The following is a 6000-nucleotide window of genomic DNA, read 5'->3' on the forward strand; positions in this document are numbered from 1 at the left end:
CTTATTTGAGAAGCAAAGGCAACATAACCTCCAAGACATGAATCGTATGCTAGATTAAGGACAATGGACAACAAAGCAAACAAACGTCCCAAACATGAAGGTGCTATCATATAGGTGGCAATTTTGACTCATTTACTTATAAATGGGTCAATCTTGGTTGTGTTTTATCCTGGATGAACACAGTTGTTCCTCACATAGTAAGAAAATAAAAAACGTACACGTTAAACCCGTAACCAGATTTATATGAGTCGTGATCTAAAGGCTTGGACCGTAGTATATCATCTCCACAATGGAAAACGTAACACCCTACAAATATAGATTTCAATATTATTAACGAAAATACAATATAAATGGTTCAAAAGATCTAGTCAAATATTCAATATTAAATGCAAAAAAGGATTTAATACTCATTACTATGACATCTAGGAGATCCATTATTCGTTGAGCTAGAAAAGTTAGTACTATATCTAATTATAGTTGTTCTAATAACTATATAAAACCCGCCCAATTCACCAACTTTGATGTTCACAAGTTTAAAGTTACATTTTTCATTTGATAATAACAAGCATGTGCACGATGCGGCGGCCGATCTAGTCTTTCGTTTGATGTTTGCAAAAGTAGTTACAAACTTATTTACATTTCAGATATGTTTATGTTTACAAAAGCGGATAGCGTTTACAGCTTACAAACGCCAAACGGAGTTACATAGATGGCAGCATACCCGACAAAAAAGTATGGCAGTAGTCCCCTTCTTTTGAAACTCAATAGTATAGAGAACTGCAAAAACAAAAACAAATACAGTATTAGATATATGAAAGATCATGAGTTGCAGGTAATCACAACTACTAAACAGTATTTTCACTTGTAGTACAGTACTACAGTTAACTGTAATAAAATAATAGAAATGAAATTTTCATGTAAAGTTAACTATATCATCATAGTTAGAGCTATTCATAATGCAATATGTTACGGGATGTAACACATTCATGTTTGACTAATCAAAGTAAAAGTTGTAAATCCAATACTGAGCTCCACATTCAGTTGCAAGTCATTCTGTCCAGAAACAATTCACAACTACCAAAATATGTATTTTAGAGCCTTCACATTAGATGATACGAATAAGAGTGGATCACACTACAATTCCATTTCTCACATTTCCAAAAAAATGTCATTTTGACAATTTTGGTCAAAAGCTAAACTAATATTCAATCTCATAACTTTGAAAAAACTAAAACACTAAGTTATACATAACAGTCCTCTAAGTGCTATTCATGGAAACTTACATTTGTTTTCTTTTACCCAGCAGGCGCTTGTGGCGATGATTATAGGTTATTGTTGCGCATTGTAAGCTTCCAAGTCGAAGTAAGTAGCTTGCTCGTTCCACAAAGTTAGTTGTACGGTGTTGTCACTGGAATTGGAAAGAAAAAAGTTGGTTGTTATTGTATTCAAGTGTTGATACACTGTATTTTTGTTAGTGCAATTGTAGGTAATTCGTGAACTTACTTTGAATTAATGATGTAAATTGATCGCCGTTCTTTTAGGTCTTCATTTGGAGTACCGCTCTGCTTAACACCTACAACATTTTGGACGCAGCCGATGTAGTCTTCATTTGGAGTACCACTCTGTTCAACAACCTCAACACTTTGGTCGGGTTATTAGTAAATTATATCTACTTAATCAAAAAGGCAACATCGAAATAAAGAAATAGTAACTTTTAAATAGTTGTAGCTTATGAGTTGGCTTATATGTAATATTACTTACGTGTATGTGGAGGAGACTTTTCCCAAAGTGAGAAACCACTCCCAGTACAAGAACTGTCATTTGAATTTTTATCACGACCAGTAGATTGTGCAGCAGTGATTACGACCCCCTCCGCCTTTGGCATCCTTTGAATTTGACCAATACAAGAAACTTGACTAATACTATAAGTCCCAGTCCCATTAGGAAGAATGTGTTTGATTGCAGTAGCTGGTTCTTCGAGTTTATTTCATTCGTTAGCAACGCTTTTACTGACGCGTTCAAGTGGTTGCAAGAAGTCATGAGTTTCAAGATACGGTATTTGAAAAGTATATAAACTTACTGCTACCATGTCAAGTTCCCCTTGTTTTTATATTCTTTGAAGTATTGAACCACCTCCAAAGCTTTAGCTCTTTCGTGATACGAAAATTGCATCCACTGAAATATATCAAGTTGTGGTCAAATATGATCACGGGGGCGGTAAAAGAAGCCCGTGAAAAGGGACCAAATCATCATGCATATTGACATTAAAAAGAGATAATTCGTGATCTTTCAAGATATAGTTTTGAACTTGTAATCATTCTAATTCAAAGAAAAAACAAAAAACCTAAATTAAACAAAATTATAGATAAACATATTAGACAAAATTACTTAAATTTAGTCAAAAAGTTTGATACGTGGGATAGTTTTTCATGTCTAAATATAGGGATAGTTAAAGATAGTTTTTCATAAGAATCCACTTAATTATAGTAGTCTTTATACTCATGCTTCCACTATCTATCACCCAACCCATTTAGACCAACACCGTCTATAAAATCTGACCCGTTCGACCCATGTCCCGTTTCAACCCAAGCTATCTTTTGGTCTTGACCCAACATCTCCCACCCTTCCCGGTATACACATTTGTTCGACCAAACCCAAAAGCATTTGACAAGGCTGCTATAATCTCCATTTCCTTTACAGCAGTCACAGGGATAAAACCTTCACCAAAAATAGGATATGGGTTGCTCAAGTTGAGCAAACATGAAAAAACAAACTACACTTCTTATATGTTTACTGACCATACAACAATAAATCACGAAACAACAATATCGCATGGAGTCTATAAAACATAAGTCACAAAGTAAACATCAACAAATAATGAAACCAAAATTGCACATACTCTTTACAAAACATAGATCATCTATGAACATCAAAACCCAATTATATTTACAAATAAGCGAATGCAGTAAATTAGAAGGCGAAGGAAACAACAACCTGAAGAGTTAAAGGAGCAGAGAAAGTACATGTTGATGCAATTGGCCTGGGAATTGACGAAGTAGTCACTCTAACAAAAATCAAAGCCACATAAACCAACATCATTATGACGAAGTAAAATCAAAGCCACATAAACCAGATCAATGCTAGAAAACAATACTAATAATTTTCTAAGATCATACTAAAAACCATAAGCATATTCACATATTAACACAAACCCTACTAACAAAAACATAAATCAATATAGTAAAACACCTAAACCAACATCAATCTAACAAAAATCATATTAAAAAAACTACCTTAATCAAGATCGTATCGCCACGAAATAGCTGTAGAGAGCAATTACACATACTTTGAAACTAAAATAAGAAAGTTGAATGTGAATGAACAAACCTGGTCGAATTATGGATGGATGCTCTTCACGTTTACTGAATTTTTTTTTCTTTTTCTGATGGCAATTCTGTTGAAGAATTGTATAATTAGGGTTCACGATCCCAGGCTACGTCTCTAATTGACTACGGGTTTTAATTTGGTGAAGGTTAGTTTAGGTAGTTACAGAATTTTTTTCGATTTATTAGCTAATCGTAATCGTAGTAGATGATGAATGTGGACATGTCTTTTTTGATCTAAGGGTTATAAAGAAGGTTGTTTTGAAAATAATTATTAGCTAATAAAAACTCTATTTAAGGTACAGAGTGATATATATATATATATATATATATATATATATATATATATATATATATATATATATATATATATATATACCAGATTTATGAGTCCGTGCGTTGCACGTGAACTCATTCACGAACATTATTGGTATTTAAACTTAAATATGAAGTAACGATATTATAGGAAAAGTGTCAAAAATACTATTGTAGTTGAATTAGTAAAATATGTTTTTTGTAAACAACACACATTAGTAAAACTTTGTGTTTTTTGTACAACATCATTTAACGTAGCAACAAAGCGAGTGACCATCTTTATTGTTTTGTCTAAATATAAAGTGATGAATAAAAATAGAGAAAAATAAAGGGTTGGATACGAAATATCATAGAGACGGAAATTATATTCTCTGGATAAAAGTTGCACTTTACCATTAATTAAAATGTGAAATGCTAGGGTTAAAGAGTATGAGTAAATTGTGATGTTAGACAAAAGTTTCAACCTTGTAGAGATGGAACTTGACAAACAGCACATGCAAACGTAGAATTAACAAAAATTCAAATATGAATGAGCATTATCTAAAATAATCTAATACGTGAAACATGTCACAAATCAGTCTTTAGAATGAATCTGGAAATAGAATTTGTAGAAACAGCATCTACTCTTATTTAATTGTACCAATAACCAAACACAAAGTTCCCCATTTGAAGAACCTACTTACTACGACTGCCAAAACACTCTGCAAGCTTTGACTAACCAACTGCCAATCAAGTACCTGCATGATACAAAATTTTCAAACATGTTTCAAGTTTACAGCAGCACACTAATATCGTTAACATGATCGTCAAAATTTCATAACGTTTTAATCAGTAAAAGAAAAAGAAAAACACTTGATCATTAAACAGTCTATTTACTGAAACAACATGTTTTAGCCTTTTAATACACATTGGGCAATTTTCGACCCATTTGACATGTTCAACCTATAGTTAAAGTTTAAAGTTAAATTAGAAGTTCGAACTAATATGAATTAACAATATGTTACTGATTGGGAAAAGTAGCTTCCATACTTCCATGTTCGTAGAGTTGAAAATGAATTAATAATACATTTTGGAAACTTTTGACCCGTTTGGCTTGTCCAACCCATTTGACCAAACTCTTATATGACCCGTTTCCTTTTTATCCAAATTAAACACGTGACCAAATTAAGAACATATATATAAGCCAAATCAGTACATTAGACAATACGTGGCGCATAAACGAAAGGGGTTACCTGCATATTAGACAATATGTGGCGCATAAACAATGGGTACAACACAAGCCCAATTTTAATGTTGATTTGGATTTGGATAGACATTAATATTTCAGTGACACACCATAAGCCGTTAGTTAAAACATATTGTTTTGTGATTTGTCACTCATTAACTATCTCAACAAATCCATCACGTTCAAACCTCTATCAAATTAAGACATGTTTAGACCATCCCTGTTTAAATTTGTTACCTAAGCACCTCACCCAAGCGACCCACCCATGTTGCAACCTTTAATATTGATGTTAACTATGTAAACAGAGCAAGTCTGAGTATTGATCCCTAAAGTCAACATCATGTAAGATATAATAAAAGTGACAATAAAATTATCAAGTTCGAACAAACATACCTTGAACAAACATACCTTATACGATTAAATATTTAACATTTTAAATGCCCCTTTAAGATCACCAATTATAAATTAATCTGCAACCAAGTCAATAACAAACATATCGACATTGATGACTAAATTTATAATCACATAAGAGTATAAGACTAATATAAAAGGAAAACTTCAAATTTTTATACTATAATTCATTACATCCATTAATCCATTAATACTAATATAAAATTCTCATAGCTTAAACTAAATCCATCGGTCCCAAATCTCTAATAATCTATTTAAACGGTTTATATGTTTTCCTACTGAATCACTCATTAAAGTACCAAGTGTGTATACATGCAAGTTATCAACTCGAAACAAACGTTGCCTTTGTGGTCAGTATTCGGTCAGCATATCCAGAAATCAACGTACCTGAAGAAACCTCGCTATTCGAATCTGATTTTGGATCCTATAATCAACATCGCTAGTATGCATTACAATTATACAAAATAAGCTAAAAAAGTGATGGCCATAAAATGAACAACATACCATCATGAAAGATCGATAATGGGCAGGAGGATAAGTTACATTAAGTAGCAGATCATCACTCATTGTAGAAACATGAACTTAATAAGAAATTAAAAAAACGAAAATTAGGCTCAGACATATGTATAAAATCAGGGAAGAATACATGATTCGCACTGGTTGCAA

At 32.5% G+C, this 6000-nt stretch overlaps 1 long non-coding RNA gene across 1 annotated transcript; it reads right to left on the minus strand.

Annotated features, from left to right (window-relative positions):
• Positions 1-2020: 2020 nt before the first annotated feature.
• On the minus strand, positions 2021-3497 carry LOC139891623 (uncharacterized). The gene is made up of 3 exons (XR_011773741.1): positions 3388-3497; positions 2995-3064; positions 2021-2175 (listed from the first exon to the last, which is right to left on the minus strand). It is a non-coding gene; the product is annotated as an uncharacterized lncRNA (long non-coding RNA).
• Positions 3498-6000: the final 2503 nt, after the last annotated feature.

This window comes from Rutidosis leptorrhynchoides, chromosome 2 (assembly GCF_046630445.1).
Source record: "Rutidosis leptorrhynchoides isolate AG116_Rl617_1_P2 chromosome 2, CSIRO_AGI_Rlap_v1, whole genome shotgun sequence".
Classification (NCBI taxonomy): domain Eukaryota; kingdom Viridiplantae; phylum Streptophyta; class Magnoliopsida; order Asterales; family Asteraceae; genus Rutidosis; species Rutidosis leptorrhynchoides.